The sequence below is a fragment of the Cibotium barometz genome, chromosome 40 (assembly GCF_041138505.1).
Source record: "Cibotium barometz isolate CiBa-2024 chromosome 40, ASM4113850v1, whole genome shotgun sequence".
Lineage (NCBI taxonomy): Eukaryota > Viridiplantae > Streptophyta > Polypodiopsida > Cyatheales > Cibotiaceae > Cibotium > Cibotium barometz.
In genome coordinates this window covers 47,692,251-47,717,193 of record NC_141085.1, presented here as the reverse complement: position 1 = coordinate 47,717,193, position 24,943 = coordinate 47,692,251, and the positions used below count along the sequence as shown (strand labels likewise).

Sequence of the window (24,943 nt, the reverse complement as noted above, 5' to 3'; positions counted from 1 at the left end):
AAGGCAGATCAATATCTTTGTACAAGCCTAGACAGAAGCCCGCAATCAACATGCAGAATTCTTTTCCTTTCCCCTCCTAAGATGGCAGCAAGCACATGTTCAATTCGTCTCACAATCGTGATCTCCTGATAGATGTGTATTCCAGCCATTGGAAAATACACCGACTAGGTGTGCACGTTCTTGGACACCGTCTCGAGATCAATACGCTTGTCAACACTAAATGAACTAGCCACAATACACATAATAACAGAAAGATACATCATTGCTCAAGATAATCTGCAAAAGAGATGCTCTTGGAGGAAAAGAATGTTGATGGGTCCCCCACTGTAGCTCTATGAAGCTCTCCTCTGAAGATGTCTCGCCTCTGAAAGCACTAAGGCCCCCCTAAACCCTGAATGTTCCATGAGGCTATCCGCATATCAATCTCTATGGGAGGCGGAACTATCAGAACTGCCCTCCACTCGAAGAGTCTTGGGCATGGGTTTAGACAGGGAATAATCACAATCAGTCCTGGGGCGAGGGCACGCCAAGTAGGCGTAGATCCTGTCCCCCATGTGTCGCCACTCTGTCCGAGCCCGCCCGAGAGTAGGCGTACTCCAAACTCCATCGATCACAATGGAGGTATCTATAGGAGGGGGGGGGGGGGGGGGGGGGGGGGGGGGTATTGTGACTGAGATATGCACAAACACAAAGAGCAGCACCTCCCGGCTGGAGGCCACCACCTCCCCGTCATGGTCTCTGTGGCTTGAGCATCCAAGCTCCATCCTAGCCAAGGGCCAAAGGTGGGCGAGCACGTGGTGATGCAAAGATCATAAAGATGGTGTGAAAGCTAAACTGGATGTCGGCAACCAACGACTCCGAGTCCCACTCCATCTCCAGGGCTGCACTCAAAGGAAAGGAGAAGATCATCACGCCACTCTCGGGAGTAGAAGGTCTAGAGTGATGAAACACCACAAATATCCGAAGGGGCGTACCTACCACTGCGGGGAGATTTTACCAGGAAGGAGTCCCACTTTTTGGCCTCCCTCTTTCGGCCCCTGGGGGACGCAAGGAGTTTTTTGTATTTTTGTCAGTGTGAGCAGCTCTTGCCAACAATGACAGGTGTCATAGTCTCTGGGCGACCACAAAGGGTTACCATTATGATTGGAGAGGATTGTGTGGGCTTCCTCAATGTTTATGCCCCGACTACTGCCACAGGTAGAGCCATCTTTTGGAGCACAGTCCGTCAGGCCCTTCCTCAAGCTGACTTTTCGTGCATGGGAGGAGACTTTGACATGATTGAGGCAGCAGAGGACAGATTCGAAGAAGCCACGGCCACAGTCTCAGGCGCAAAGTACTCTGCATGGGAGGAGTTTCATACTGGCACTCAAGGGACAAGACCCTTGGCATCTTCCAGAGTTTGGGGACAGCCCTAGAAGCTTGTGCTTCGCTTTGGGAGCTGGAAAGTTGTTTACACCCAACCTGGAAATGATCTTGTGGTACTAAAATATTTAGGAGTTTCTTCATAGGCCTCATAAATGCTGGAACCTACAGGCATATTAAATTTGAAGTCCTTTGGAGTGGTTTCAGCTAACCAACCACATTAGTTATTCATTTTTTGCACTGTGTTCAATTGGCCATTACTCCCAAGTTTCTGTCCATGCCTGGTAAAAAAAGGGCTTCCCAAGATCCAAATTCAGACAGGTCATGCACAGCAGCTCTTTATACACAATACCTCAAGCATACCAAGCCTTAGGTCATTCCAGATCAATCAAATACATTTTCAAGCAATTGGAAAAGGGTATCTGACATTGTTTTCACATTTAAGCTGGGAAATGCACACAGATGTCCATGCCTGGTATTTTCTATCCTTACACACTAAAATACTACATGCTCATGTACACAAGTCCATAGCTTCTTAGACTACATGCATACCAAATATGGAGGTAATCTGACCATGTATGCAAAGCCATGTAACTAGGTATAGTTCACAGGACTACCAAGGTTGGTTGCATTCCAGGCACCCGAGATCAGTCAAACCACTTTCCAGGCCCTGTCCGAGATCTTAAAACTGGCATCTAACTCGCTGATCTTTATATGCTAGATTAGCCACAAATCAAACCTCAGGTCAAACGAACATATCTAGCATGTTTAACAAGGTTGTTGATATATGCTTTGGGCATAGATTTGCAAATTGCATGTTGCTGTCTCATCAAATGTCCATGCTTGCTAATTTGAGGATACAGACTGGTTTAGCCAAAGGAGCTTTAGACGCAAGCCCTACAGAGATCAGCAGTCTGTTACAAGAGGCCGCACAGAGCAAACTGGTTGGCTTCAGAGCAGAGCATCCGACGAAGCCTTGGCTCCTTGCAGTGGGTTCAGGATAGTATCCCGGAAAGCTCGTGGATTAAAGCCCAAATGGCTGCAGCCCGTAAAAAACTTAGCTCCATTGAGGAGCGGAGGGTGGAGTACAGATACCATGCTAGAGCCTCCTTTTGGACCCAGGCGGGAGACGGGGCCACCGGAGATTTCTTTGAAATTTCATGCCCACACAAGCAAAGAGATATATCCACAAGTTGCCAGGCCACGATGGATCCATAGTTGCAGATCCCTCCAAGGTGCGAGCCGTTGCAATGGATTTCTTTTGTTCCCTTCTCAAGGGTGCCCCCTATCCTCTTAGGTGTTCGATGGGTGTGAGCGGGTTTGGCGACACCCAAGAGAGGTGGTCCCCTCTGCTCTTCAGACTTTCCTCTTGACACTCTTTACTTCATAGGAGCTTGCGGAGCCTCTATCACCATTTGGTCCCTTTCACCTGTTTTTATCAATGTTTTGGGGAAATCCCACAATAGAACTAAGGTGAGAACGGGGATTTTCCACAGAAGAAAGATGAAGCATTCACTAGCAAAGGTTGGCTTGTAAAATGGTTAAACAGGCATAGTTACCAAGGAATGGAAACAGGGGAACGTTTCAAACCCTGGAAACGGGAACGTTTCAAGGGATGGAGGAAACAAAGGAACGCCACGTCATATATTCACTTTTGATTATTATTTTTTAAAGCAAAATACATTGAAATTATAGATGTACAAAACATAATATACTAAGAGAACTCCAAAATGGACAAGTGAATCAATAATACATGATAAAGCAAAACTACATAGTACAATCATCAATCATGGGAATGACAGGTCTTCATATTTGGCATCAATAGAATCTACATCAACTGTATCTCCCTCTGCTCTGGAACTACCAACTAAGTCATCATCGCTGTGAGACCCGATCAACCTTGTTAAGCAAACACAAGTTTGCATTAACAAAGACTAGATCATTCGCCTTTACCATGCCAAGGTGATTCCTCTTCTTTGACGCTATGTGACCAAATGAGCTAGGAACTAGCCCCCTGGCTAAGAATGTGAATGGCCCCAACTGCTGCAACTCCGGGGTGTCAGCTCCATAATCCTCCCACCATAAAGCTAATCCAACTCCAAACCTGTCTGTCAAGGCATCTGCATATGAAAATAGGCCCATTTTGTTCCTGCAAAAGCCCAACTGAGTTTTGATGGTTCTCCTCTGAGTCTCATCAGGCACCAATCTCTAGAGTGTCTTCTCCCACCTTCTGGCCACCTCTCCATCAGCCTCCTATGCCTTGCCCTGAAACTTTGGATCCAATACAAATGCTGCTGCCTGCAAATGTGAGTGGGAGCTATCCCACCGTGACTGGCATAGCTCTCTCAAGTCCTCAAACCTGTGAGCATCTAGCTCAATCTCCCTAATGTGCTCCACCATCTTATCCAATCTCTCATATACTTTGCCAATGCAAGGGTCATCACCATCCACAAGTCTCATCATGCGAATGATAGGTGAGACAATAGCAAGCACATGATGAACCTGTTCCCAAAAGCTCCTTCTTGCACTCGTCCAGCCGCTCCAATATCAAGAAGTTATAGGCAAAGCATGTGTCGAAGTACTTCAATAGATCCTTGGAGCCACTCTTGCGATAGAGTGCAAGAATATAATGATGGTGTGTGATGAAGGTCACCGCCTCTCTCATCACAAAGGCCTGACATTCACTGCACCATCAAATAGGTTTTGGCCGAGGTGGGTATCGCCATTAGCTAATCACAACAAATCTCACTCTACACAGGATCATTTGTTGATCACATGTACTGTCAAATGTTTTCATTTTACTTTTTTCTTTCAGTTTTCATGGCTCAGTATATCCATGGTACCATTGTATTACTTTTGGTCTCATATGCCCTTGGGGTCTTCCGTAGACATTAATATAACTTCTTTCTCCCCATCTCAATCACAGGCAAGTAATAAGGCAATTTCCAAATGTCCTTCAAGAGATTGTTAAGACAATGGGCAATGCATGGACTAAAACAAACGTGGGGATAGTGTGCCTCAATGATTGCTCCTTCTGCCCTATTGGCATTTTCGCCATCTACAATAAACTGCCAGACATTTGAGGCCCCAACATACTCAATGGCCTCACTCCAAATATCAGCAAGTCTCTCTGCGGTCTTCCCTCCCTCGGAGTTGTCAATGGAACTCACAAAGTATGACCAAACAGTCCCTGAAATCTGCTAATAGCCCACTGGAAGAACAGATGAATCAGCTGTTGAATGGCCTGTTCTCTGCGAGGCAAAGCAAGAGAACAGCTCGCTGCTGTATGTCCAAAACTGGAGTGACCAGTCGAGGGAGAGAATTCTCAGCTGTACAAACTGCCTTGAACGCAGCCAGTAGAGAGAGAAAAACAGCCTGTTGTCGACCAGTAATGAAGGTGTCCAGCAAAGAGAGAGAACAACACTGCAGGCGGCCAGTTTGACGGCGACTAGTGGAGAAAGGGAACAGTGCTGCTGTCAGCCAGATATGAGGGTGAGACAAGAAAAGAGACACAACCCGCTGCTGCTGAACTATGTACCTGTGCGCCTATCCCAAAAACACAGTCCCTCCTTACATTTAAGGATTCAGCCCATGCCCCTTTTTAGATGGGGGCAACCAGCTCTAAAAATACTTTTTGCCAAAACTGGGTTTCCTTGCTAAAGATGTCCAAGCCTTTGCTTTGTTTAGTCAACCTCTCTAAAAATGACCAAAGTTGGCCTCTCTAGTGTCCCCTCCAAAGTAGGCGCCTAGGCCCGCAAACTGGCCCACATGTCCATGCAGGGTGCCCATGAAGCTTTTTATGATATCCAAAGCCCATTAAAAAAAACTCATGTCACAAGTGCTCAAGCTTCAATGCTCTTTTAATCCGTGAGCTTAACCCCTTCTTCTATGGAAAATCCCCATTCTCACCTTGTTTCCAGTTTGTATGTGGGTTTCCCCCAAAACACTAATCGGAGATGGTAAAGGGACCAAATGGTGGCACCCCCTCCCACTTATAAGTTGTTCATAACTGTATAAGTGCAGAACGAATATATATGATCCAATCTACATAATCCAGCTTCATTTGTGTGCTTGTCAGCTAGTCTGTAGTCACATGAATAACAATCCATAGCAAACTAGCCCACATGTCCATGCAGGGTGCCCATGAAACTTTTTATGATATCCAAAGCCCATTAAAAAAAAACTCATGTCACAAGTGCTCAGGCTTCAATGCTTTTTCAATCAGTGAGCTTAACCCCTTATTCTATGGAAAAGGCCCATTCTCACCTTGGTTCCAGTTTGTATGTGGGCTTCCCCCAAAACACTAATCGGAGATGGTAAAGGGACCAAATGGTGACACCCCCTCCCGCTTATAAGTTGTTCATAACCGTATAAGTGCAGAATGAATATATATGATCCAATCTACATAATCCAGCTTCATTTGTGTGGTTGGCAGCTAGTCTGTAGTCACATGAATAACAATCCATACTGCAGTGACACAACCAGAGCCATAAGAGCACCCCTCTTCAAGTGTAGCAGATCCATTGCCAATCTGTAGCATCCAACCACAGCCATAGTAAACAATATTTCCACCAGGAGGTTCAATAGCCACCAGGCACCTTTCATACTGCCAGCAGAGTCAACTTACAATTCACAAAGGGTTGTAGAATTCCAACCGCCAAGACAGCCAAGGGGAACTCTAAAGCCAAGGTGAAGGTGCAAGTTCAAGAGTCGGAAGCTTTTTACAGATTTGCATCATTCTAATAAAGAAAATACACCATCCGTGGTGGGGGCCATACAGAGGGTATTCGGGACCCAATACTGTGTCCGACTCACTCTGTATCTCTCTCTCTCTATTTCTGTCCATTTAAGTACCGATTCTATTCATCAAGCTTCCGCATGTTAGATTGGTATCAAAACCTTCTTTGGGTAAACTATTACTCAGTAACATTTGTGGAAGCTGAAGATGCAAAAACATATACTCATGGCAAAGCATGCCAGGTTCTGCAAATGTTCGCCTGTGGTGGTATTCCCATGGCAACTGAAGTTCAAACCAGATGTGGCCAAAATAAAGAAGTTGTCGTGTTGGGTTGAACTACACGACATGCCAGTTGAATTCTCAGATATTGCTAAGGAAGAAATCTTCCCGGCTATAGGGGAAGTATTGATTGCAGAGGAAAAAGGCAAAAAGTTTTATGTAAGCCCAGTGCTCAGGGCGTGTGTTATGGTCAATTTGGAAAAGCCGAGAATCTATGAACTGGAAGTTGCACATCCAGAGACAAGGGAGGAAATGTGGATCAAAGTGCAGTACCAAAATCTCTCGGCCTCATGCTTCTACTATGAGAAGCTTGACCATGTTGCCAAGGACTGCCCCAATAAGCGGGTAAGGAAAACTGCAGAGAAAACAAGGATTCAAGACAGAAACAGAGGTGTAGAAATCCAAGTAGAAATATGTCTTGACAGGGTTATGAATACTCCTGTCAAAGAGGTAAAACGTGTGCAGGAAGGGAAAGGGTGGATAGAAGTTAAAATGAAGGAGACCTTTCCCCTCCATCAAACAAGATCATTTACAGCAATAGATTCCAAGCATTGGGGGGAGACATGCTGGGAGACCAAGAACTCAGAGTGACTGCAAAGAAAGTTGCAAGAGAAAGAAAGAAAGAAATATATATTAAGCGTCTACTAAAGACCCAATGGGCCTATGAGACCAAAGTGATATAATAATGTCCATGGCATATCTCATCATGGAATGGAAAATAAAACAGAAACAAAACATAAACATAGCCATCTCACTGGGGTGATACAAAACTGTCCATGGAAACTCATCACGGAATACCAGGAACATAGAAACATGAGAGCAGCATCAGCTCCTAGTAGATGGCATACCACTCTCCAAAATATCAAGCATGGGGCTAATAAGGATGGCCGAGAGGTCTCCCTCAGCTATGTCACGTGGAAAGGTAGCTCGATGGCGGTGGAGCATGTCTGGAGCTAATGAAGGGATTGTGGCCAACGGCCGGTGGGCCGGGGGCGTCAGGCACGCTGGAGTGTGGAGGCCCGGTCCAAGGTAACTCCTCTTGGGCGAGGTAGGTCCAGAGCAGCTTGAGGAGGGTCCACAAGATCCCTGTCCTCCATCTCCTGGGTCCGGAAGAAATTGGTGATGGTTTGTTGGCGAGGGAGGAGGCGGGGTGGGTAGGGCCGAAGCTCTCTCAAGAAAGTGTCCCTGTGTCTGCGGAGCTCAAGTAAGAAGAGGCCTAGGCAACGCTGGTCCGGGAAGTCAATGATCCTCGAGAGTGGACCAAATCCCACAGATCTCACACTCAGGTAGCCTAGCTGTTGGATGAATCCATCCTCAGTGAGCGTGAGGAAGTGATCTCTATAGAAGTGCATCTTCGTTGGGATGCTCCGGAGGTATGATCCATGTGCAATGGGTGTACAAGCTGAGAAAATCTAGCTAGATAACCGAGTTGGTATCCTTGTCAGGGAGCTGAAGAAAAGGTGAGTCCAAACTGTACTGAAGGGGTGGTAGGCGGTCCATACGGAGCCCATATAATGAGAACCAGGTGGAACCTAATGCATACCATACTCCAAAGTGGCCCTCAAGTGCTAGCTGTCAAGTTATTCCGAGCGTAGAACTCTTGTTTCTTGCATTGGGTGAGCCATCGAGAAATCCGTTGCGCTAGGTGCTTCCTCATTTGCCCAATCCGTACCTCATGGTTAAGACGGGAGCGTGTGGCTCGACATTCCTCATCACACCAATAGATCTGGGGCATGGAACCACAAGGTGGCTTGGCAATAGACCGCCACATGCAAATTAAAGAAGTGGTGGTAGGATGTGTGGAGTATGGTGACCTCATGGTTAAGACGGGAGCGTGTGGCTCGACATTCCTCATCACACCAATAGATCTAGGGCATGGAACCACAAGGTGGCTTGGCAATAGACCGCCACATGCAAATTAAAGAAGTGGTGGTAGATGTGTGGAGTATGGTGGTGAGTTGTGATGTGAGGATGGATAGGGGGTCAGTAGGTTCCATATCTTGGAGTTGGCGGTAGATGTGGTTGGACTCGCAAGGTTGTTTCCGTACGACGTATGACGGCTTATCGTACGGAATACCATACTGTACGATACCGTACGGACTCGTACGGATTTTTTCAAAAAAATAAATAAATTTGTTTTCTAATTTTTTTCTTTCAAAAAAAATAATTTTTTTGGGAGGTAATGGTCTTTTTTTTCACTTATCTATGGCTGTTTGAGCTTCGTTTGTACTATGATGATTCCCTCCTTTTTAAAATACTCCATATCTAGAATTGGAAATACCTAAGTTTATAAGTATTTTTTTAAAACACCGTATTTTATCGTACCATAAGAAAAAAATTTATATCGTATCGTATTTTCTCGTATAGTATTGTATCGTACGAACCGTACGGTATCGTACCTAACAACTATGGGTTGGAGTAAACAAGGTCAAGCTCGTGATTAAAAAGGACTTGGGTGTAATGTGAGATGGGGGGGGAGATCCCATCCACTCCTAGCTGTCATGGCATCCTCCTTGGGGGAAACACCCACCTGTAGCCCCCGCACTCGTACATGGAGGGCCCTATCCTTCTTGCATTTCTCCTCCTCAAGAGTCTCATGTATGATGGTCTGTGGGGGTTTGTGCTTCTTTGCTACCTCCACCCAATCTTTCTTAGTGGTCTGCAATTCTTCCCGCAGCTTATCACTTGCAAATTTCAACTACTCCAAGTCCGTCCTTAGACCCTCCTGAATATTCGGTTCACCTTCCTCCACTGTATGGTCCTTGACCGTAGCCTTTAGGGCTTCCATTTCTGCCCGGAGTTCCCCTATCACACTGGGGAAGCCTCTGGCATTGCCTGTAGTTGCATCTGGGTCTCTTTCAACATCTGTATCACCTCCTCCTAGTGGTTCACCTGCGCTGCCAATTCTTCAATCTTGTTGTTCTTGCCATGTATCTCCTTGTGGAGGCCTTCCAGTTGTTTTTCATGTTGGTTCAGGACCCTGTCCAGCACCTTCTTCTGTTCGCCCAGCGCCTTCTTGGTGTTGTCCTGCACTATCTTGATGTATGCCTCCAGCTCCTGTAGATTCATTGTGGCTATTCCCCCCTAGTTTCTGCCTTGGGGACCTAAGCAAGGGTGGGTGGGAACACGGATGCGGAGGGGCTCAGCACAACAGCACGTGCATACACAGTAAGGGCGCAGCAGCACGTGCGCAGTACACAGTAAGCGACACAGCTGCGCAGCACAGTAAGAGCGTGCGTGCACAAAAAGGGTGCAGCAGCACAGCACAGTAAGCAGGGCAAAGTGTGCAGCACAGCGACGCTGAAGGGGCACAGCAGGGGCACAGCACGGCAAGGCCAGCGGCGGGTGCACAGCAAGGGCAACTAGCGCGCAGCACGAACAGAGGAAAGGCGGGGGGGGGGGGCGCTGTGCAGCTCCACACCATAAGAGACACACAGAAAGAAAGAAAGATATATTAACGTCTACAAGAGGCCAAAGTGGCCTATGAGACTAAAGTATCAATACATCCAAAACTCAAGGAAACTAAATGTCCCGAGTAGAAAATGAACAGCATAAACTGAAAAACAACTAGCTATAACATGTGGCCAAAGAGGAACCAGTGGCCTGATACAACTGCCAAAAAAAGGCATATCTGATAAAAGTGTGGAACTGAAAAAATGGTAGGCTATGGGAAGCAGCTGAGATAGACTCATCCCATAATGTCTCGCATAGGTCGATCCAGCGTAGACAAGCTGAAGCGCTGAGGTCATGCCAATATTGCCTATATCCTTTGATAATGTCTCGGCTGGGGCCGCAGCCCAGCGGGTCATGGACGCCGTGCTCTACATAGCTCTCCAGCTCTATCCAGGGTGACTCCTCGAGGTGGCTGTGTGGGCCCAGTCGACTTGTGGTCAACGGTGCGCGGGGTCGCTGCTGCTCTGAAGAAGTCGGTAAGGGTGCGCTAGCCTGTGTCTCGGACATGTCCCTCCTGTCTGGACCGTAGGATGTGGTCTCGGTGTCTGCGCACCTTGAGGAGAAAAAGCCCAAGGCAACGCTAGTCAAAGAGAGAGAAAGAAAGAAAGAAAGCTGTATTAACGTCTACTAGAGGCCGAACTCGACCTATGAGACAAATCAATGTACAACTGTCAATGTCTTCTAGATGTCCAGAAAAAAAAGGACAAAATGAACATGAAATAAAGTATGAAAGTACTGAGCTAGTGGGGGAGTGAGATGGATGGAGCACTACTGCTAGAGGGGGAGTGAGATGGATGGAGCTAGTGGGGGAGTGAGATGGATGGAGCACTACTGCTAGAGGCTCAATATGCAACCTATATGCGTAGGGTATACAAGAATGCAATGCAGATCTGTCTAGCTCCCCAATACCATAACGGGGGTGTAATATGTGATACATAGGCGATGGCGAGGCAAAATACCTCAGAGCATGATCTCCCGGTGTGAGTGTAAGTGAGCTAGCCGCTCCTGGATATGGTGCTGATGTCGAGCCCGTATCTCTGTGATCTCCCTCTGATGTAGTCTACGAGTTTGGTAGCCTGGTGCTCTCGGTCTCCGTCTGGCTCCCTCGGAGGTCCGCAGCGTGCTAAAGTGTCACCCCCTCCTGTGTCAGGGTATGCACTGGGATAGATCTCTGGAAGAAATCAGTGAGCTAGAGCTGTCGCCCACCTCTCCCTGTGGTATGAGTCCGTATCAGTGTCTCTGTGGTGCTGTGTCTCTAACAAGAACTGGCCAAATCTGCACTGGTCTGCAGACTCCGTGATCTAGCGGAGTGAGGGATGTCCACTGAAGATGGTGGTGTATCTCTCTCTAATGACACTATATGCTCTGCATCTGCATACATAATGTTCCTCACTCTCAACCTCCTCCTGGCATAGTCTGCATATCCTCTCTGCTCTGGGGATCTGTGCTGCCCTACCTCCCTCAATCTCAAGCTGGTGTGATGACACTCTAAGCTAGCCAATCGCCACTCGGGCACTGTGAGGCATGTACATATCCATGTATCCAGGTCTCTCTATGAATCCATCCGCTGAGATACGCATAAATTGATCTCTGTAGTATAGCATCTTCGGCGGTAGAGGCTGACTAGGTGTAATCCAAGTCTCTTGAGTGTATCCCTGCCATAAATCCTGCCGAAGGACTCTGTTCCTCTCACTGTGAGAGAGCTGGATGTATGGTGCATGTATATCATACTGGAAAGGTAGCAGGTGATCTATGTCGAGACCATGCTGAGTGACCCACTGTATCATCTATGAATACCATGATCTCCTATCTCCACTCTCTGCAAGTTGCCTAGACGCCTCAAAAGCTCTATGTGAGAGTCAATCTGATGGCATATCTCTGATCCTCTGTATGAAGCAGATCGTCTAGAAGAGGGCCTCTACTAGCATAGGAGGTGCAGCAAACTCTGTTCGGACAATGTCATGTGGGACGGAGGGTTTGCTGCGGATCATCTGTAAGAGCATGAGAATCTGAGGTCTCTCTATCTGAGACCATGTGGAGGTGGCGAGCCCAGGTGCCCATACTGCTGCAGCATACATCAAAGCAGGGGTGACTAGTGTGTCAAACAACCACCCCTTCGTGCGGGGCTCCTGGAAGTGTGCCTAGTGACACTGTCTCTCTAGCATGGCCAAAGCTGCATACCCTCGTGTGAGTCTATCCCTGGCTGCCAACGCCATAGTAAGTCTTCCTAGCGGAGTCGTAAATGTAATCCCAAGGTACACATATGAGTCTACCACCTCTACCTGTCCTCCTGCTAGTGTGAAGATGGCTTGTCGTCGAACCGGCCCTGAGGTTTGGAAAATCATGGCCTTGGTTTTCCCAAGGTTCACTGTAATCCCCCTCTATGTGCAGAAGTCATCGAGTGCATGGAGATGGTGCTGTAGTCTCATCCGCAACTCAGAGACCAGAATAATATCATCTGCATATAGCATAATGTGGATTGTGGTACCTGAGATGTCTACCCCATCCCCACCACCGTGACCAATGAAGTCAGCCACCTCATCGATGTATAGCCCAAATAGTGTAGGAGAGAGTGGGCATCCTTGCTTCACACCTATGGTGCTAGCAATAACATCAGATAGCCCCCCGGGGCATCGTATGTGCCCAAGGACCTGCTCATATAAAGCATAGATGCCCCAAACCATCTTTGATGGGATCCCCAATGACTGTAGGCGCTGGAAGAGTCTCTCTCGTGGCACCGTGTCAAATGCTTTGCAGAAATCCACAAAGCAGCAGTATAATCTCTTCTCCCGCGCCCTATGCAATGAGAAATGAAATGAAATGATATATTCCCATCTATAACCCCGTACATCAGGAAGGCTCTTGTTTGTGCACAGATGGGTCTCCGTATACATAGCAATATCACTGTGTCTGAAAGTATCCTCAAAGTATCCTGCATCTGTTCTAAGGGCTCCGTTGCAATTCCACCCCGTGAATCGCAAGGTCTCATAGGCCGCCCACCGTCAAGCGGGCCTCGTCTGCGTAATGATGACTCGGCCATCTCTGTATACCGCCCATTTCCCCTCTTTCCTTGCCTCAAGCACACGCGGCATGTGTTCCTTCTGGTGCGCTATCTGTGCCAATGTAAGGTCCTCATCCAAATAAATCTTTTCCCCCTTAAGGGCCATCCTTTTGGAGAGGAAGGCCTTCTTCTTCTCCAAGTCACCAAACCTGATGATCAATATCTTCGCCTGGTTTCATCTCTCCCTACTCGCCATGCTCCGGTAATGGTTACATCAGTGGCTCCAATTTTTGTTGCAAGATCTTTTGCATCCTCTTGGGGATTTCCCTTGTCTTCCCACCCAACTACACGTACATGTAAGGCACGTTCCCATCTCTTGGCTTCCTCTTCCAATGTAGCATTCATCACCTCTACTTTATTGATTGGTGTATCCTTCTGTTTTTTTACTACTTCAATCCATGGGTTGACTTCCTCAATTTGTTTCTTTGTAGCACTGGCAATTTCAGCCCATGAATGCATTTCCTTCTCACCTGCACCCACTTTTGCCGGACATGATTCCAAAGTGTTTTGCATTTCTGTGATGTCTTTTTCGCGGTCAGCCATACATGTCTTCAAAGTGCCTTCGTACGATGCAACTGTTGTGCCAATCTCTCGGAGCATGTCATCCTTCCATTTCTGCATCTCTTTTTTCATTTCCGTGTGCATCAAGGCTTTGGCTCATTCCATCTCAACCTGTACTTGGGCTTGCATTTCTCCCTTCAATTGGACATATATCTCTTCCTTCAGCGTTTCGTATATCACTTTCCTTTGGGCATCATCTGCTGGGTCCATTCCTTTTCAAGCTCCTGTCGCATGGTGTTCATCTCTGTCCTTATGTGAAGATGTATCTCCTCATAAAGGGCCTCATCTCGTCGGGCCATCTTCGTAATCCTTCGTGAGCCAGGGGACATGATTCCTTCCCTCAGTCTTCTGCGGTAGGCATTTGGTGCCTTCGTGTGGGGGTGTGAAAGGTTGTCTCACCATCCTGTTCCCCCTCCAGGGGTTGAGACATGTTTTCCCTACTAGTTGTTGCCTTGGGGGCCTAAGCAAGGGTGGGTGGGCAGCCTACAGAGGTGCGCACAGAGGCGGGCAGAACAGAGGCGGGCAGAGGCGTGCAGCGAGGTGGCCTGCGCACAGGGCAGCGAGGCAACCTACAGAGGTGCGCACAGAGGCGGGCAGAGGCATGCAGGTGGGTGCGCATAAAGCAGAGGTGCACAGGTCATCTCAGCAGGCGCACTTCTCAGCGAGCGCACAGGTCATCTCAACAGGCGAGCGCACAGGTGTCAAAGAGAGAAAGAAAGAAAGAAAGAAAGAAAGATATATTAACGTCTACAAAAGGCCAAAATTGGCCTATGAGACAAACAAGTAGTACAATGATGTTCCTCCAATCATCAAGAGGAAAATGTGGAGTGAGAATAAAATGTACAAGTATGACAACACAACCATAGGGGACTCTAGTGGTGTACAAACAAGAGGGTGTGGATGGAGTACTAGGGCTACTAATGCATCTCTATATGCTGAAGGGGTGATACAAGTATGATATGTTATCTACTCCTAACTCCATCCAGTCCCATAGTCTGGGTACAATATGTCATACATCCGATTTGAGGATGCCGTAAATGTCTGGAACATGCATCCTAGACCAGAGCGAAAATGTGCCAGCTGCTCCTGGACCTCCTGCTGGTGTCGAGACCGGATGGCCGCGATCTCTCTGTGGTGTAGCCGTGGTGTCTGGTAGCCGGCTAGTCTGGGTCGTCGCCTAGCTCGAATATCCTCCGCTCGCTGAGATGTCACTCCCAATGTGTGTGGCTGGGCTACTGGTGCCAATCTCTGGAAGAAGTCAGTCAACTGGGACTGTCTTCCTCCGCTATGATGTGCGTGTGTCTGAAGTAAGATCTCCCTGTGTCTCTGTAGTGCTAGTAGTAGTCTGCCTAGCTGTCTCTGGTCCGATCTCTCCCAGATCTGTCTAAGTGATGTGGTCCCTCTAAAAACCTCAGGATAGCATGCCCTGATCTCCTGCAAAGCACCACACTGGCAAACAAAATGCTCCTCTGTCTCTACCCCCGTCTAGCATAATCTGCAAATGCGCTCTGCTCGAGGGATGCGTGCTGCTCTCCCAGTCTCGATCTCTAGTTGGTGTGATGAGACCCTTAGTCACCCAATGGCTACTCTGGCTCCATGTGATAAATGGACCTCCAAGTATCGTGGTCGCTGGATGAAGCCATCTGTGGGGTGCTCAAGAAGTGGTCTCTATAGTAGAGCATCTTTATCGGGAGTGGCTGACTGGGAGATAGCCAAGTCTCCTGTATGTGGCCCTGCCAAATGTCATGTCTCATGACTCTGTTCCTCTCTGTCTGAGAGAGGCGTCTGTGTGGTGCAGCTAGGTCATACTGTAAGGGTGGTAATCTGTCAATATCAATCCTGTGTGATGATATCCACTGTACCACCTGGGAGTACCATGACCAGGTATGTCCCTCCTCAGCAAGCTATCTAGATGCCTCAAAAGCAGCCCGAGATACCCGATTTAGTGGGAGCTCCCGCATCCTGTGTATAAAAGATATAGTCTGGAACATGGCCTCTACTAACATAGGTGGTACAGCAAACTCCGCTCGAAGGATATCATGTGGTACTGAAGGTTTGCTGCGGATCATCCGTGAGAGCATCAAAATCTGAGGGCGCTCTATCTGTGTCCATGAGGGTGTAGCCAAACCTGGTGTCCATAATGCTACTGCATACATCAATGCTGGAGTAACTAGTGTATCAAATAGCCAACCCTTAGTACGGGGCTCCTGGAAGTGTGCCTGGTGACACTGGCGTTCCAAAATTGCTAGTGTTGCGTACCCTCGTGTCACTCTGTCTCTGGCTGCCTGTGCCATACAGAATCTCCCTGATGAGCTGGTAAATGTGACCCCAAGGTATACATATGAGCCCACCACCTCTACCTGTCCCCGGTCTAGTGTAAGCTTTGGCCTGGGATCTACAATGGAAATGTAACCGTGGGATGATAAAAGGGCTTGCATTGCCATCAAGAGGCCTTGAACAATTTGCAGACAACACAACTTTAACTTTGCAGTATGATACATAGATATGTTGCAATGCTTGGGCTAGCGTGGAAGACTTCTATGCTGCATCTAGTTCGGTAGTCAAGAAGGAGAAATCCATCATGTGGCGAGCTAATTGTGATGTAGTGGAAGCTTGTAATGCTATTGAAATTCCAGTTCTTCAAGAAGGCACTATCATTAGGATATATATACCTACTAGATGAATCCAGGACCATGCCCAAATTCGTGCAATTTATAACCTCATGGTAGTCATCCACAAGACAATAAACCATCAACTCCATCATGCAGAGTATGGACTAGATACTACGACATCCCCACTAACGTCATCAGTGCCCAATAGTGGGTGTAGAACTTGGTATAAATATATGCTCCCCCACACACACACACACATAAGAGCATCCATTCATACAAAGGTCTGTGTATTGAGTTTCTATCAGAGCTCCGGACATACAGAGCAGACTCAGCCATAATGAAGCCTAGCTCTAAGGATCATAACAAATAGGAAGAATTACTATAACAAAAAAGGTAGTTGATAAAGCATATGCACCACTAAAGATAGAAAGAATTAACACAATATCAACTAGCTGCAACTTGGACGAAAACTTCACAATGTGAAATTTGCATGTCCGCTAATACAGCATAAAGATATACCTAGATGAATCCAGGAACATGCCCAAATTCACCTTATAAGAAAGTGCAATTTATAACCTCATGGTAGTCATCCACAAGACAATAAACCATCAACTCCATCATACATAGTATGGACTAGATACTACGACATCCCCACTAACGTGATCAGTGCCCAATAGTGGGTGTAGAACTTGGTATCAATATATGCTCCGACACACACACGTGCACACACACACACACATATGAGCATACATTCATACAAAGGTCTCTGTACTGAGTTTCCGGAGATACAGGGCAAACTCAGCCATAATGAAGCCTAGCACTAAGGATCATAACAAATAGGAAGAATTACTACAGCATACGCACCACTAAAGATAGAAAGAATTAACACAATATCCCTCGGGATTCCTATGGGAGTGAATGTTACAATGTCACAAAGATGGGAGTGGGTGATGAACAAAATTGAGAAAAAAGCAACAAATTGGAAGCTTCCTTTCCTTAGTTTGACTGGCAAAGCTATCTTCATAAATAAGTTGGTGATCTCCTGTATCATATATTTCATTAGTTTTTGGAGACCAACAATCAATTGGATAGGCTAGAGAATGTTGAAAAACATGCTCTGGCAAGGAAAAAAAGCGAAGGTCTCACGGGCTATTTGTTGCACTAGAGTGAAAAAGGGGGAGGTCTGGGATCCTTAACATTAGAAAGCTAGCAGATAGATCGGCTATGAAATGGATCATTAAAGCCTTAAAGAACCCTTTCGAGCCATGGGCAAAGCTTCATCTTAGATATGTTGCTCCAAAAGTGAAACCAAATCGGTCTGGTTTACCAGAAGTGTCAATTATCTGTGGCACCTTTCCTACGGTGACCAAAGGCTCAGACCTTTGGAAAAGTCTTTGGAAAGCTTGGTCCAACATAAAAGGTGAACTAAGATTAGCAGATTAGAAAGGCAGATTGGGAGGGTTAGAGGCAGATTCAATTTGGTTCTCCACAGTTGTGGAGCTAATCACAGATGATGTGAAGTGGGCTAGGCAAATATGCAAAAAAGGGCTTAGGGTTTGGGGTAATCTATGGGATGAAAGGAAAGAAGATTGGAGAGTATGGGGAGAGGTGAAGGAATAATTTCAATTACATGACAGAGACGTAAAAAGAACAGATTTGTGGCCTAATACTCTGGTTTTCCAACTGCAGAGACAAGGAGCGGAGTGGAAGAGGTATTGGAAGTGGGGGGATACGCCTCTTCTTGCTGGACCTAGGGTGCACAGAGATGAAATCCCCATGGAAAATGGGGTGTTAAATGGGGGAAGCAAAGATGGGAAGCAGCTTTTGGGGAGGGGTTGCAGAGTCCACTCAAGCCAAAAATCAAAGCCTTCAAGTGGTTGTTCATGCATCAAGGGATGTGGATTACAGCAAAGGTGAGACATTGGTGCAAGCATAACCTCATCTGCATCTGCGCAACCAGTCCTTGGAGACATTCTGGCACCTTTTTTGGAAATGCCCAAAGCTGAAAAGTTTTTACTCTCGAGCCAAACAGTGCTGCAGCATATTTTGAATATAGAGGATTCACGTAGTGAGCTAATGTTGATGCCTTTGGATAAGAATCCGAGCTGGATCTTTTGGATAGTCATGATATGGAGTATTTGGAAATGCGAAAACAATCTGGTCTTCAAAGGTCAAGGGAGGATTAACCAAGTTAAATCACTCATGGTTTATGACATTGCTGATCTTGATAGTGCCGAGTTAAATGCAATATTGCACTTATTATTTTGAATGGTGGCTAGTGTTTTTGAATATCAGGTGGCCTGCGATAGATATCACAGATTTCGATGGGTTCGTGAACTGGGCACAGAAGGGGCGGATCTTGCCACAAGCAACATGGGAGGAGGTTGAAGACAAGTGCTTCTTCACGTCAATGAAGGGCTTGTTGGAGTTGGCAGATGCAGTCGAATACTGCTGGGAATTCGGTGGAGCGGATAATGCAGAAGTCTTCGAACGCATGTTCAAGGAGGTGGTAGACATGTGCATCAAGTGTGATCAATTCAAAGATCCATTCTACAATTGTGTGGAGATGACAGAGGCGCTAGATTTGATGGGAGAGACGCTGCAACAGGAGTTTGACTACGATTGGCCAATGTCATCACTGGACCCCATCTATCTGAAACAGCTCAAAAGATGGAACGTCTCAAGGATTGGGGGAAGAATATCGCTGCGGTTGAACACATCGTTATCAGTTTCCCGAAAAGAAAACCATGCTAGGAAAGTCTCTACGTAAAGGTGTAAAAGATATCATCAACCTCTGTCTAGTGTTGTAATCCTTACGTTTTTTTTTTTTTAGTTTACAGTCAGTTCAATGATGTAACCTGATTTCGACTATAATATCATTATCCTTTCAAAGAAAAAAAAACCGATTGCAGATGCTCTTCCAGATAACCCTTCTGCAGATTTAGTACCACAACCGAACTCGCCATTCGATTGATGGAAGACCGTGCAATAGCATCCCGTGCGGCCACACAAGAAGACGCCACATGACACGTGGAGTACGAAAGATTTCTTGCAGCTTTAGACTCAAGAGCGACACCAACTTCTTCCTCAAGTCATCCTCCCAAGAGGATGAACTTCAGTATGTATAATGGTACACTCGACCCCACGACTCTTTATTCTTGGCTACATCAATTTGAAGCTTATTTTGTTGCTATTAGAAAAAATGATACTAACAAAGTGATCTTGGCTAGTTGGTATTTAGAGGGCGACACCATCCCACGGTGAACTTAGTGGGCTCATGCCCACACAAGATTCAGTGTGGCAGCATATGTCTAGGACGAATTTGTCTTAGAACTTAAGCGGCGGTTTCTACCATACCACTACCTTGAGCGGGCTCAAAGACAAGTTCATGCCCACACAAGATTCAGTGTGGAAGCATATGTCTAGGACGAATTCGTCTTAGAACTTAAGCGGCGGTTTCTACCGTACCACTACCTTGAGCGGCTCAAAGACGAGTTCAGGGGGGCGTGTCAAAACGCACAACCAATCCTGCAATATCAAAATAAAATTTCGAACTTATGTTTGCAATTGCGCATTTTTGATAAGAACAAGACAAGGTAGTTCCTCTATGGCCTTGACACGCAAATCCAGTGGGAAGTCCGTATGTATCCGCCATCCACCTTCGAGGGTGACGAGATGAAGTACAATGGAGGAAAGCCCAAGATTTCCCAGCCTTGTCTTAGGGGAAAAAGGTCAGAACCAAACGGGGTCTTCCCCAGGACAAAGCTCCACGAACTCAACTAATGCACCCAACCTTACTCCAAACCAGAAAGCTCAGGCAAGATCGGTGGTAAACTGAGTCTAGAAGAGACAGCTCAAAACAAGGAGGGTAGGTGTTTCTTTTGGCACACAAAAGGACAAGACTACCACCCCAACCTCCAAAGTTTCCGTGGTGAGCCCCGCTCCCACACAGACCCCAGTGGTCGCCTCTAGTTCATCGGACCCCAATTCTTTGGTTGGTGCAATCGTTAGCCGAGAGCTCAAAGATAAGTAGAAGGGCGCCCAAGACTAGGAGTATGAGCACAATGAACTGCTCAAGGCGTTTGGCTACATAGGTGGCCAGAGTTGTCGTCTTGTTTGAAAGCCGCAACAAGGAGAATGTGGTCACGGAACAAGCCGCTCGGCAAGCCCAGTTTCTGTTACTTCGGTAGACAAGAAGATAGAGGGATTAGCACAAGCATGACGACGAGCATCAAGTTTGAAGCTCAAGGTGCTAAACTAGTGATTCAGGGCATAGAGTTTGTGCGAGACTTTCTAGGTTTTCCTCTTGTAGGAGCAGACATTATTTTGGGAATTCAATGGTTTCACAAGTTCCAGTCAGACATTGATTGGGTTCAGCACACTTTTCGGATTACCCGCAATATGTCCAAAGCCCCAGTAATCATTAAGTGTGAACGAGGGATCCCGAACTTTCCTCTCATAAGCCACATCCATGCTAAACAAGAAATACAGAAAGGTACACAATGTGGAGTGATTTATATCTAGCTAGACTGCCCAGACGGTGGCCAATGCTTCCGAGAAGTACCAGAAAAGAATTACTTAGTCTATGATCGGGAGCTCCTCGCAATGATTCAAGCCCTGAAACATTGGAAGCATTTCCTTTATGGGCGAGACTTTGACGTTTGCACTGACCATCAGGCATTGCGCTAGATTTAGATAATGCCACGTGCACAATGGAGTGACCATCAGCACCACTGGATCCAAATTTTCCAACAATTTGATGACATGATTGAGTACCTTCCAAGAAAGGCCAATCCAATGGCTGTTACTTTGAGCAGGAAGGGAACAATGACTACGATTCAGTCCACTAGACTAGACCTTATTGGTACGGGACTAGATGATATGCAACACACATACGTGGATTCCAATGAACTTGGTACATAGTGAGAACAGACATTGGATGCCATAGGACCATACCACTTTTTGATACGGGATGGTTGGCTTTTCTACAAAGGCCTCCTTTGTGTTATGAAGTGGTTCAAGGACGCTCTTCTCCATGATGCCCACAATGCAATCATCGGTGGTCACAAGGACATGAACTCGACTCTGGAGAAGTTAAGAGTGGCAGCTTTATTGACCAAGAATGAGGCAAGATGTATTCACTCATGTGCAACAACATGAGATTTGTCAAAAAGTGAAAGCATCTCATGGGAAAAAAGCAAGGTTGCTTCAACCATTGCCTCTCAGTCCAGGTAAGCATAACACGCAATGTTTGACTATTGTTGATAGATTTAGCAAATTCGTTATGCTTATTTCATGCAAGGCCAATGTTACCGCCGAGAATGTTGCCCACTTGTTCATTCCGCATTGGTACTCAATTGGTGAGATTCCTAGGACCATAGTGTCAGACCATGATACCAAGTTTACGAGTCATTTTTGGAGAGCGTTGTTTGAAAATTTTGGTACTAAATTGAACTTTTCCAACGCATTTCACCCACAGACGGACGGCCAGACAGAGATTTACAACTAGTTGGCCTTTGACGTGCTGAAATATTATGTCCACAATAAGCAAGGTAAGTGGGAATCTTATTTGCCTTTAGTTCAAGCAGTTTTGAATGATTCGTTTTCTTTAGCTATTGACCAACTCCTTATGAAGCAGCGTTTGGAAGACCATTCCAATCACTATTGACCAGAACCTCGTCTTCAGTCCCTGAAGCGAACCGATTGACGGAGTCTTACCAAGAAATCTTGGAATTAGTCAAAGACAGGCGGGCTAAAGCGCAAGAGGCCTACACTCGACAGGCCAATAAAGATCGAAGGGATGTGAGATTCTCAAGAGAAAATTGGATATATCTTCGGATTATGAAGCACCAAGACTGAACAAGTGAGCAAGCGATGCGCAAAGTTATCTTTCAAGTTTCAGAAGCTTGGGACCATTTCCTATCTAGAGAAAGATCAACGAGGTGTCGATGAAGTTGAAGTCACCTCCGAGCTAGACCATGCACGATGTGTTTCATGTCAGTTGGCTCAAACCATATGCAAGTCCTAACCCTTCAACGATTAAAGACAAAGCGGAACCAGACATTATTGACAAAGCTGAAGTGATGGTTCCCGAGCAGATCCTTCTCCACCGCTTCAAGCACAGTTCCAGTTAAAGACAAAGACAGTTCCTCAAGAATTTCGAGAGTAAGGACCCACAAAGCGGTTTGGCTAGACAAAGAATTTACTATCCGGCTTTATTGACGGACTATCTGGAGGCTATGGAGCTTCCATCAAGTTAAGCACAAGGGAATGTCACGTGCATCCCACACTTGGATGCCACCTGGACATATCTATACAGTAGTTGCAAGACTTGAAGTGGAAACTGGTCCCTTGTGAGCCCTAGTCTAGGACGGGTCAGCCATGGTTCCACTCCGTGGCGGCCCATGGCCATTGCCCAACAGCGAGCTTGGCTAGGAAATGCTATCAGCCAGCCCTAGGGGGGCCTCGATAGCAAGGCAGCCAGCAAGTCGGCCAGCCTTATGGACTAGGCAGCCAGACTGGTAGGCGGCCAGAGCATAGTGGCTGCTAGCTGTCACTCTGGACAGCCCACAAGGTGGCCAGCATAGATGCGTTTGAGCAATTCATTATGCTCATTCATTGCAGGGCTAATGTTACTACCCAAGATGTTGCAATCTTTCTTAATTATGTCAAATCACCATCTTGTTCTTAATCAAGCTTAGGGCTATGGATTAGTACAGCAAAGGCTTCCACACATGCAACATTGGTATCAGAGCATTCAAGCTCAGCCCACTAAGCATAGTCCCAAGGAAGGTGCACAATTTCAGCAGAAAGGTAGTTGATAAGGCATATGCACCACTAAAGACATGACTTCCCACAGCCAGCCAACAACTTGGATCAGTTTCCAGCGTCCTCCAAACGGCAGCAAGCCCCAATTGAAGTTTGATTGCAGCACTTGAAAAATTATCCTTATCCCAAAAAAAGGGTGGATAACGAATAAAATCCACAATAAAATCTTCTTACCTCGTTCATCCTTTTGGCTCCACCTTTCACAGAAAGAAAGAAAGAAAGAAAGTTATATTAACGTCTTCAAAAGACCCAAAGGGTCTGCGAGACCAAAATGATGTGTACATAGTGTCCACGAAATTTCGTTGGATGAAAAGATAAAGCATCAGTAAACTAAAACTGAAAACTGAAAGCTAAGATCTCAGACTCAAGATGAAACATCTAGATCCTACTATGCCAGGTATAGTGTACAATAAGTGATGGGATATGGTAGAGCTGAATAAAAACAATTAATCAACCCTATATGTTAGGCAAGGGCCCTACCAAGATGATCATCATGGATGATACAAGGCTAGAGATGTCAATAGTCTGTTGTGAGGATGAGGCTGCTCAGGATGAGGACCAAGATCTCATGAATTCAGGGCTATTGAACTGGGGGTGGCCGCGATCCGATGGGACGAGGGCGTCTGACTCTCTGGAGTGTACGTGCACAATCTAATGTGACTCCCATGGGCCTGCTGCAAGGGGGCACTGTGATATAGGCTCCCTATCCATTGTGGTAGTCTCTGGGGCCTCCCTATCCACCCCTCTAGGCTTGAAAAAACCGGTGATGGTAAGCTAAGAGGAGGGCTGTTGGGGGCGAGGATCTCTGAGTAGTGACTCCTTGTGTCGGCTGAGCTCCAATAGGAAGAGTCCAAGGCACCTCTAATCTGGGTACTCCATGATCCGAGATAAGGGTCCAAAGCCCTCTCTAAATACACAGTGAAATCTCCCTCTGATCTCGTAGTAGATTGGGCACTCGCAAACATAAAGATCCACCGACTCAACCCCCATCTGAAAAAGTTTACATGTCCTGTCCTCTCTGGTTATCCGCTTAGCTCTGCTGGTCTCTATCCTCAGTCTATGAGATGATACCCTAAGCTGGCCAATGGCTATCCTCATAGCATGGGACATGAAGGCATCGAGATAGCTTAGTCTTTGTCTCTATATGAACCATATGCTGTGAGTCTCAGGAAATGATCTATGTAGTACATCTTGGTAGGCAATGGGCCTACCAGTGTGATCCATGTGTTACATGTGTGTAGCCCCAGTAGATTGTATCGGATCACCTAATTCTTGTCCTCATGTGTAAGCCTAATGTATGGGGAATCTAGATCATACTAAAATGGAGGGAGCCGGTCCATCTGTAATCCATGTACCTGAAACCAGGGGAGTACTGTGCCATACCAAGACGAATGCTCTCCTCCGACCAATATCCCTGTTGTGATGACTGCAGTGCAAGTCAGGGGAGTCGAAGTGGGTCCATCTCCCTCACCCTCTATATATAAGTGATTGTCTAGAATAGGGCCTCCATCAATATAGGAGCCGCAACAAACTCAGCCTAGATGATCTGGTGGGGAACAGATGGCTTGTTGCGTATCATCCATGATAGCATCATGATTTGAGAATGCTCTATGCCCTGCCAATCTACCGGGGAAGAATCTGGTGCCCAGAAGGGAGCTGCATACATAAGTGTCAGGGTGACTAGGGTGTCAAAAAGCCAACCCTACATCCTCGGCTCCTGAAAATGCACCTGGAAACACAACCTCAGAACCTCTCCAACAAGGCTAGAGCTGCATTTCCTCTAGTGAGTCTATCCTCTTCTCCCTGTCTCATAGAGAAGCATGGACTAGTGAAGGTAGCTATGAGATAGACATATCAGTGCACCACCTCAACCTTGCTACCCATGTAAGTGATCTCTGTGCGGCCTGGAACCAGGTAGGAGGTGTGGAATACCATAACCTTGGTTTTCTCAAGGTTGACTGAGAGCCCCTTGTGTGTGCAAAAATCATGTAAAGTATCCACGGGAATCAACAATGAGAGCCCCTTGTGTGTGCTTCTATAGCCCATTCT

At 46.6% G+C, this 24,943-nt stretch overlaps 1 protein-coding gene across 1 annotated transcript in view; it reads right to left on the bottom strand.

Moving 5' to 3' along the window:
• The window catches only part of LOC147615582 (glutathione reductase, cytosolic-like), a 115,729-nt gene that overhangs the window by 26,372 nt on the left and 64,414 nt on the right, over positions 1 to 24,943 (bottom strand). The window lies entirely within an intron of this gene.